This window comes from Apodemus sylvaticus, chromosome 13 (genome assembly GCF_947179515.1).
Source record: "Apodemus sylvaticus chromosome 13, mApoSyl1.1, whole genome shotgun sequence".
Lineage (NCBI taxonomy): Eukaryota > Metazoa > Chordata > Mammalia > Rodentia > Muridae > Apodemus > Apodemus sylvaticus.
This window is the reverse complement of record NC_067484.1, coordinates 17,349,721-17,359,367: the sequence shown is the minus strand read 5'-3', so window position 1 is coordinate 17,359,367 and position 9,647 is coordinate 17,349,721. Positions and strand designations below refer to the sequence as shown.

The 9,647-nt window shown below is 38.0% G+C and overlaps 1 pseudogene; it reads right to left on the bottom strand.

The window, feature by feature from the left end:
* Nucleotides 1-8,685: 8,685 nt before the first annotated feature.
* LOC127664269 (uncharacterized) lies at nt 8,686-8,800 on the bottom strand (annotated as a pseudogene).
* Between the last annotated feature and the right edge of the window lie 847 nt (nt 8,801-9,647).

Here is a 9,647-nt window from a genome sequence, read left to right as displayed (position 1 = left end):
AAGAGATCTTGTGAATCCTGTTGACCCAGTGTAGGGGAATGCCAGGATAGGAAAGCAGAGAGTGGGTGGGTTAGTGAGCAGGGGGAGGGGGATGGGAGAGGGGGGGTTCAAAGGGGAAATGTAGAAAGGGGATAACATTTGAAATGTAAATAAAGAAAATATCTAATATAAATAAATAAATAAATAAATAAATAAATAATAAATAAATTCTTTGAAACTTCACCATTCATGATGGAATGGGTTGATTCTTATGTGCTCCTCTTTTTCTGGGCCACTAAAGACAGCACTGTTACTTTGCAGAAATGCAGTCTTAGATATCACTTTTCATTTATAGAGAAATCAACCTCTCACCCAAGTTCTGTAGTTCTTGATGGTCACAGTATCATCACCATCACACCTTTCCTGTTAAGACTTGAGACATTTTCCCCACCGTGAGATATGCTAACAAATGCTGAGTTTCATGCTAGAGACATCACAAAATACCATAGCATTTCTTAATTATCCCAATAATTTTGTGAGGTGGCTATCAACCTATATTACAACTTAAAAATTATAGAGCTGTCAAATAGAGAGGTATGTATTAGATCCTAGGTCTCTGCACTACCTTGCCAGTGATGGGCCCTTGCCAAATCCGTCTCTTTGGACTCATTGATTAAAATGCAAATACACCTGTGATTTATAGTCTTAGAAGCTAAGATCCCAGCTACTAATCCTGCTTTAGGGAGGATTAGTTGACAACTCAGTAAGAGTAAGAATTGAATTCTGAAGTTGTGCTGGAGGGCTGGTTTTGATGATGAAATGACAAAGTATAAATACTATTTCATAGCTTTGCCTTGAGCTACGACTGTCCCATTTAGCCATAAACTACGTGGATGGCTGGTAAAACAGATGGAAGACCCATTGCCAGATAAGAAAGGGGTCTGTCATTCCCAGAGAAAATAAGCCTGTCCCTAATCTCTCTCCTCCTATGCAAGTCCCTTCTAGGCTCATGACTGCCTGGAGATTCAGAGAAGGTCCGTTTTCTAGTGTACAGCTGCATCACTCTGTGGCTTCCAAGACGATGATATATTTGTGCCTAATCCATAATTAACTTGGAAGATATAATATTAATTATTTTCCTCAACTGTTAACCAGTGGGGTGTTTCCCTCCCTCATTTCTCTCCTCACACACTAACCTGTCAGGCTCTGGTAATTGTTGCACGAACAGGTTTGGCTAAGTCTCCAAGGAGCACCAATTCTCTTGTTCCATTAGTGGGAACACATATAGATCATTTCCAGCACTAATCTAGGGCTAAAATCAATTATGTCTCTTGTATTTAAAAATTAAATTGATTCACCATGGGAGCAGAATGAAGGCAAAATACGTTCTTCCTATTATGTGTAATTACAATTGTAAAACATTCTTTGGAATGTGATTTCTGCCTACAGAGGCTGAAGTGGGTAAGTTTGAAGTGTTTAGTGGAAATGCTGGGGTTTCTTTCATATCTTTCCTTGGGCTTTTGTTTTCCACACCTCCCCTTCTCATTATTATAGTGCTGTTATAAAACTGGGAGATCCTCTAAGGCTTCTCAACTTTCAAAAACTCTCAAATGCATTTTAAATGGTAGGAAGCAAACTCCAGACTGGGGGTGGGGGTGGGGTGTTTTACAGAGACAGAGAGATACAGAGAGACCAAGAGACAGAGATAAACAGAGACAAACAGAGAAACAGAGGCACAGATAGAGAAACAGAGACATAGAGAGAACTAATTATGGAAATAAGCTTCAAGTCTCAATCTTCCCACTATTTGTGTGATATTAATAGTCTGTCCAGAGCTAGTTAGATTCTTTAGGAAACTCATACATAAAATGAAGGTCTTAGGTCTTACATTTTGATGAATGACTCCAGTCCATGTTAAAAAAATAATAAGCATTTCTTTTGAACGTGAAGACACTGCCTGGTTTTGAGAGGTCAATATATAGCAGCATCACAGAATCAACTGGCTCCCAAAAAAATGCTGTAATTTTTTAAACCCAGCAAAATCACTTTGGAAGTACTTTGTTTCCAAAAATAGTGATGGACACTCACATAAATGATTACCAGACTAAAATACAACCAATCAAATCTATGTAGTTAGTGAAATAATGACTTTTTAAACCCAAGACTATTCCAAGTGTTTTAAAGGGTTTAGACACACACACACACACACACACACACACACACAGAATTTTTTTTCATATTTATTTTGGAATGCTGGCTTTTTGGATACTAAGTCAAGCAAACTTGTTTACAAAAAGAACAATTTATTATTGGGATACAAGATGTTTCTAGAAACTAAATGAGTGGAGTGATAACTTGGCTTCAGATTAGTCTTAATAAGTTTTTAAGAATTATCTATTAATGAGGGAAGAGAAAAGTAAGGTTCATTTGCAAATCTCACTTTGACTGTTATGAAAAAGTACTGTTATTAGTTGTCTCAAGGATTACTTACGAAAATAAAGGATAAATTGTTTTGTGCTAAAAATAAAATACTCAATCACCTTCTAATAATGAAGCCAAATTGCAATGAAATTGGATCAAGGGCATGTTTATTGTCCTTGCAAAAGTATTCACAAAGCAATTGTATATAAAACTTCCATACATAGAAAGACAAAATATCATGATAGAAATAATAATTTTGAAATCAGATAAGTAAGAGTTTCAGTACAGAAAATAGTGCAACTTAGAAAATAAATCTTCTACTTTCTACAAATCTAAGCACATAGCTACCTCCTTTGTTTATTAGTTTGATGCATATCCATTACTAACATCAGTGACAGACAACTATAATATAACAATGTATAAATAAGTCACTGTATTTTTTATTAGCAACTTTAGTAAATATTTTTCTTTTTGATCAGACATATCGGTCTGTGTCATATATTAATTTATTATTGTTAGATTTATATAATTTAAAGATTGAACAATTTTTCTAACAAATGTAACAAATTTTACTTGGGATGATGGAATTCTTTCTTAGTTTGGGATACTCATTTATGATTTTTCTCTCTTTTTAATTTTTTGACAATGTGATACATGTATATAGTTAACTCATTTTTATCCCTTGTTATTCTCTCTTATCCCTTGCCCATTGAAACTCACTCTTCTTCTTCCTAGAAAGCCCCTGTACTAATTTCGTGCCCCTTTGGGTATATATATGGCTTGTTGAATTAATTATGACAGACTTTCAAAGCATGCATTGGGGGTTATTTACAGGAACTTGACCAGTTTAACAATAGCAACTCCACTGAGAGAATGACACTCTCTGCTTCAGCAGCCATTAACAGACCATAGGTCCTCATGAGCTCTTTATCCACACATGATGAAATGGTTTTGTTTCCAAGCTTTTGCAGGCAGCTCTTTCTCATCTTCCAGCTCTTACAGTCTTTCCCCAGCCTCTTCCACAATGTTCCTTCTTCGTTGGAGGAGGTGGTATAGAATAGATACACTGTTTAAGAAGAGGGCTTCACAGTTCTTAATCTTAGCACTTGAACAAGCTTTGGGTCTCTGCACTAAATTCTAAATAAGCCACCCACTCAGAAAACAAGCTTCCCTAATATTGCTTGGAGTAGTAGTAATCTATGGGTATAAACATAACTCCTTAGAAGGCAATTTGATACCACATTCATTTAGCACAAGAGTGGTATCTTTGACCTCAGGGCCTATGAAATCTCAAACCAAGAACTCTTGACCAGTTCCATTTATACAAGGTTCCTCCTTGTACATTGGAACATTAATACAACTAGAAAGCTGTTAGTTACCCCCATAATAGCAATGCGCATACTGCACTAGTAAGTAAATCTTGCCTAACCAATTGTTATTAAAGTTCATAGTGCTCAAAGTTGTATAAGTCTACTGATGACTTTTCTCTACCAGGATTTTATCTAACACTTCCCAGCACTGTGAAGATTGGCCAGTAATGAGGACATTTTCACACTTGATTTTCCTGTTTGTGGTATGTTCAGCAACAGGTCTTCTTAGAATTCATCGATTTCTGGTGCGCAACCAAGTGCAATGGCAATTGGCTGTTTTGTTTGGGGGCCTCTAGGTCCTCCCTGATCAAGAGCTCATAGAGAGGTGTCCAACAACTATTACTAGCATTTCTTTAAAGAAACTTTGGGTTCTGGGTAAATGCAGGGTATTTACAAACATTTTATTTTAATTTTTAATTGTGGATTGTAATAGACTCAGAAAATAGATTTCTGTATAGCCTTTTTATAACCTATACTTTTCCTTAATTCTTCCCTCTCTACTTTAATTTAACATGTCTTCTATTATCCATCCACTACCACTCTTAGAGCCTTTCCCCCTCTTTCCAGGATCCTTACTTGCTTCCTGGTCTCTATGAATACTCTAAATTTAATACACAAATCCAAAAATTCAAAGCTATGATCTTCATTTGAGAGAGGATACACAGTGTTTATCTTTCTGGGGCTGAGATGTATCAGTCAGTATATCTTTTAGATGTACTCATTTTCTTGTAAAATTTAATAATTTTATACCTAAATAAAATTCCCTTGTATGCATGGACCATATTTTCATGATATTGGTTATTTCGTGCTTTCCATACATGAAGTCACTGAATTGATTAGTGTAGACATCATTAAGACCATATAAAGCACAAGGCAACTTTTTCTTGATGGAGTGGGGATTACTGAATCTCTTAGTCCCTCTGAGCAAGAATGAGATCTTGAAGAATTAAAACATGTGAAAGAAAAATGACTAATGTCATTCAGCAGTCCTCTGTAGATAGCTAGGATAAATCCTATTTCTGTCTCTAATAGGTGCCTTTCTTACATTTTTATGTAACACACAGATGCCTTATATTTTCCCAAATGTTCAAAAGGACTTTCAGTTAGTCTTGCACTTCCCTGTCAAGAAGAAAGTCTTAGATTAAACTCATTAACTCCAAAGTATTAGCAGCTTAATTAAAATGCAAATCCTATCCAAAAAGATTTACATGTCAATGAAAAGGAAGAGGATAATTCCTGATTTAGACGCATAAGGAAGGACTTGTAGTGTCTCAAGAATTAGAAGTACTATTTAAGGGCAAGGATGTTTTAATATCCATGTTACAAAACCACACTATCAGAAATTGACTTTGAAACTCTTCATTAAGGGTAAAATGGCCAACTAGAAGCTATGTTGGAACAATTGAGGAATAAAGAGTGCTGGAAAATTTTATCACACTTCCTGGTACTCCTCCAGTTCTGCAAGAGATGTGGTCAGCACAAAAATAAGCTTCTCTTAAAGTTGGATTCACAAACTTCTATACAATCAGATGTGACTTGGTACTGTGACTATAACCAAATGCAGCTATCACCACAGTAGCAGAAATTTACCTCAGGCAAATTGGGTTACAAGACTTCACCATGGGAAACAGTACTGGTAAGAGTTTCACAGAATATGTTCCCAGCCACTACTGTCAGGGCTACCATCAATGAGGAAAGCCAAAGCTGTCAGCCAAGCCCAGGGCTACACAGTGTTTGACTACCACACAACTACCACCAAAAAACACAAACACAAAAACTTTGGCTAGCTTGAATCTGCTTTAGGAATCCACAACAGAGCATAGCCAAAAAGATCCAAATACAAAGGAAACTGAAAAACCACATGAGAAGACAAGGTTAATCAAAATCAACAGAGTACATCCCAGGACAAGATAAAGAAGAATCTACCCAGGAGACAAACATCAATATTCAGTCCAATAACTTCATTTTCATATTATCTCCACGCCACTCCCATTCCCCCACTATTGTTTTTCCTTAGATTTCAGTAATTTCAGAGTCATAAGTGTCCACCAGGATCCCCTCTTCCCCTGCTGATATGTCCCATGTATAGAATAATAAAGGAGAGATAGTAGCAGGCCAATACTCTCCCCTGCTCTCCCTCTCCCCTATTCTCCCTCTCCCTCTCCATCTCCCTCTTTCTGTCTCCGTCTCTCTCTCTCTCCCCCCTTTTTCTCTCTCTCTCACACACACACCTTCTTCCCTTTTTCCTCCTTTCTTTTTCTAGTAGCTGTTTCTCTTGCTGTTATATCTCCCAAAGCCTAAAGACTGATGTGCTTCAGGAATTTTGGTTACACATCTTTACTTCCTTTTTCCCCCTATCATTGTATAGAGAATACCTTTGTATTTCCTGGCCTATGGCTTAGGTAGGAAATAGAGGTGGGACATCCAGTAGAGAGAACGGATTCTGGGATAGAGCCCGACAGGGAAGATCTGCCCAGGAAGATTTGAGAAGATGAACAAATGGTACCATGAGACCTGAGTATAGGTAACCAGCCAAATGGCAGAGTGTAGGTTAAAATAACCGGGTTACTTTTCATTAGGATCTGGTTAGAGATGAGCCTAGCTATATGGCCAAGGTGTTTATAAATATATTTTGAGTCTTAGTCTTATATCTGGGAACTTGGGTTTGGAAGAAGAACTTAGACCTGACTTCTACATACCATTAACCAAAAATTCCCACATATCCACCTTGCTTTTTCCTTTATCTCAAATATTCCCATTCCTATATCTCTTTTCTGTATTTCCCTCTAACAACATAATCTTTTAACTTATTTTCTTCTAATTCATATTAACCTAATAGTATATCCAGTACCGCAGATTCCTGTATTCCATAAACTAATTAGTACACAGCAAGTGTCTGGCTTGTGGTCATCTACTGCTCTATTGTCAGAGTGGGTTAACTATTAAATAGTGACTCTTGCTACAGACAGGACTTAACCAACAAGGAGTATGCTAGATATAAATCATGCTATGTGAAACTTTAGTCTAACAGATGGAAGTATCATTAGGCCTGTAGTACAACTCATTCTTCCCTGAACACTGCAAATATATCCATTGAAAGAAGAGAGGCAAACTGGATTGAGAGAAAAGCACAAAGAACAAATTGTAACCAACCATCTGACGACAAATAGGATGATACCAATGCAAAGAAACAGGTAACCTGAAAAGTAAGACAACTTCTCACCAGCCCACACTGTCAAATTTACCACAATGACTTCTATCAAAAGGACTTACATGAAATTCAATACACGGGCTTCAAAAGAATGGCTATAAATGTGGTAAAGACACAGAGAGGATTCCAATACTTTCTAAGAGAACAAAAGTGGCTTAGTGAATGAAAAAGGAAGTTAATCTGTGAAATGAAAATAGAGTTTAATAGATATAAACAATGAAGAAACCGCAAACTTAAATTAAAAAGACTATAGGTCAAATAAAACATTCAGCTGGATAGACTTAAAAATAGGATAGATCATGCAGAAGGGAGGTTATTGAGGTATGAAGACAAATTAGAAGAATTGTATCATTCATTAAATGTTAATTTTTTAATGTATGATCAAAACATAAAAGAACTCTAAAATTTCGTGAAAAGGAAAAACCTGCATGTTATAAGCATTCAAAAAGAATTTCATGCAAAATTTTAGAAAACATTGCTAATGGTTTTGGCTAATTGATTTCTTGTGAACTTCACATCATGTACCCAAATCCCACTCATCCCCCCTCCCCTCATACTCACCCTACATCCTTGCAAACTCCCCTGAATAGAGAAAAAAATGTGAAAATTGTAGTGTGCCTCGGTGTGTTCCACAGTACACACTTTTGTCTATACTTCTTTGCTTGCGGATGTTCATTGCAATAACTTGCTAGTCTGGTATGAGGCCACTGGCTTCCACTACTGTATCGATACTGGAACTCCTCCTGGATATTCTGTTGTTGCTCTGTGCCATGGAGATCCTGTAGTTTTGGATCTGTAGGACAGTCCCCTATATGGACTCCAGCAGTTCACTGATGGGGTAGATGTTGGGGTGGGTCAAATCAAAGCCCTGGGTCTAGGCCTGAAAGTTATATGAGCAGGTGAACCCACCTGCAAACTCCACATTCAAGGCCAGCTCCACTGTGATACCCTGGTAGGGAACAGGGTCTGTTCTCTCAAATGCTGCAGCAGGTGAGGGCTAGGGCCAGCTCTCCCACTCTGATGACCTCAGAGACAGCTTTCCTGCTTGCAGTAGATGGCAAGATGTAGGAGATGGTGGGCATCTCTCTGTCCCCCATGTTTTCCTCTGCATGAGTCAACTCTCCTATGCTCAATCTCTCACGGCTGGCTCACCCATACCCTCGCCATGAGGGTCAGCTCTACTGGGCTGCCCAGGTGAGGTTCAGGGCCTGCACTCATGAGTGTTCCAGCAAGTGAGGTGCATGGACAACTCTACTACTTTCCTCAGCCTGGGGATCGACTCTTCTGCTGTTACCACTTACTTGCTCCTCTTGATGGAGCCTGGGGTTTCTGAGTGTCTGAGATTGTCTCAGGAGTGGTCTCAGGAGTGCTATGCCCTCCTTGTACATTTTGGTACCAGGAAGTGGTTGTCTTGGACATAGTCTGCTTCCACAGGCCTATAAGTTGCCAGACTGGTGGTCACCTCAGGCAAACTACCTATCCAAGGTCCATGGTACCAGTTCTGGTGGTCACTTTGGGCTCAGTCCTTGCCTGACCTGCCCAAGTTGCCCTTTGCCAGGGTCATATGTCACAGGCTAACTCCTGCCATGGTCTAAGGGTCCCGGGCAGGGTTTTCCTAGTCTCTGGCTTGCTCACTGTCCCAGGAGCCCATCTGAGCCTGCCTATCACCAGACTGTTGGTTGTCTCAGGCTTGCATTTTCAGGGGATGTTAGGCTTATTCAGATGTTTGTAGGTCATAACACTGAGTGTAGACATAGCCCCTCTCCTCTCTGACACCTACTGGTGCACATTTGGCACCTGAAACACCTGTAGAGGCAGGTAAAAAATATTTTTAATCAAATTATTAAAGACATTTTTCAAAATTTAAAGAACAAGTAGCCCATCCATATAAAAGAATCACACCAGGATGTGCTCCTCATGTTATATCACAGTGCAGGTATCCAATCCATATAACAAAGAAAATCTGCAACAGAGAAAGACAATTATATACAAAGGCAGTCCCAACAGAATAACTGCTGCGGTTTCAATCCAAACCGTGAAAAGAAAGGATGCTTTGACTGATGTGTTTCAAACTCTGAAATATATCACCATTACTGACTCATTCTAATATCCCAAGCAAAAAAAATATGTTATGATTGACAATAAAATATGGTAAAAAAAAAATATCAAGCTAGAAAATTCACAACAACCAAGCTTGCTAAAGTGAGTACTGGAAAGAGTACTTCAAAGCACACATAATGTACTAATAGAGGGAAAAAATATGCTATTACATTCATTAAACAAAAAGAAAGACTTAAGAAATTCCAAAATGTTACAGAATCAACTAAATGGCAAGTAGCAATACAGACCTCCCAGCCATAGCTGTAATATTAGTAATCTCAATTCACCTATCTAAAACACAGACAAGTAGATTAGACTAGAAGCAACGGTTTTCTTTTTTCTGTCTTCAAAACACTTTTTTTGCCAAAGATAAATACAATCTTAGGTCAAAGGAGAGAAAAATATACTCTAAGTAAATGGGACCAGAAAACAAGTAGTCATTCTTATATTAATATCTGACTAAATAAATTTGAACCCAAATTCTTTTCAGAGGAGTTACTGAGCAAGGAAACATTTCACCAGGAGGAAATTACATTTCTAAATATATACGTTCTAAATATAGGTTC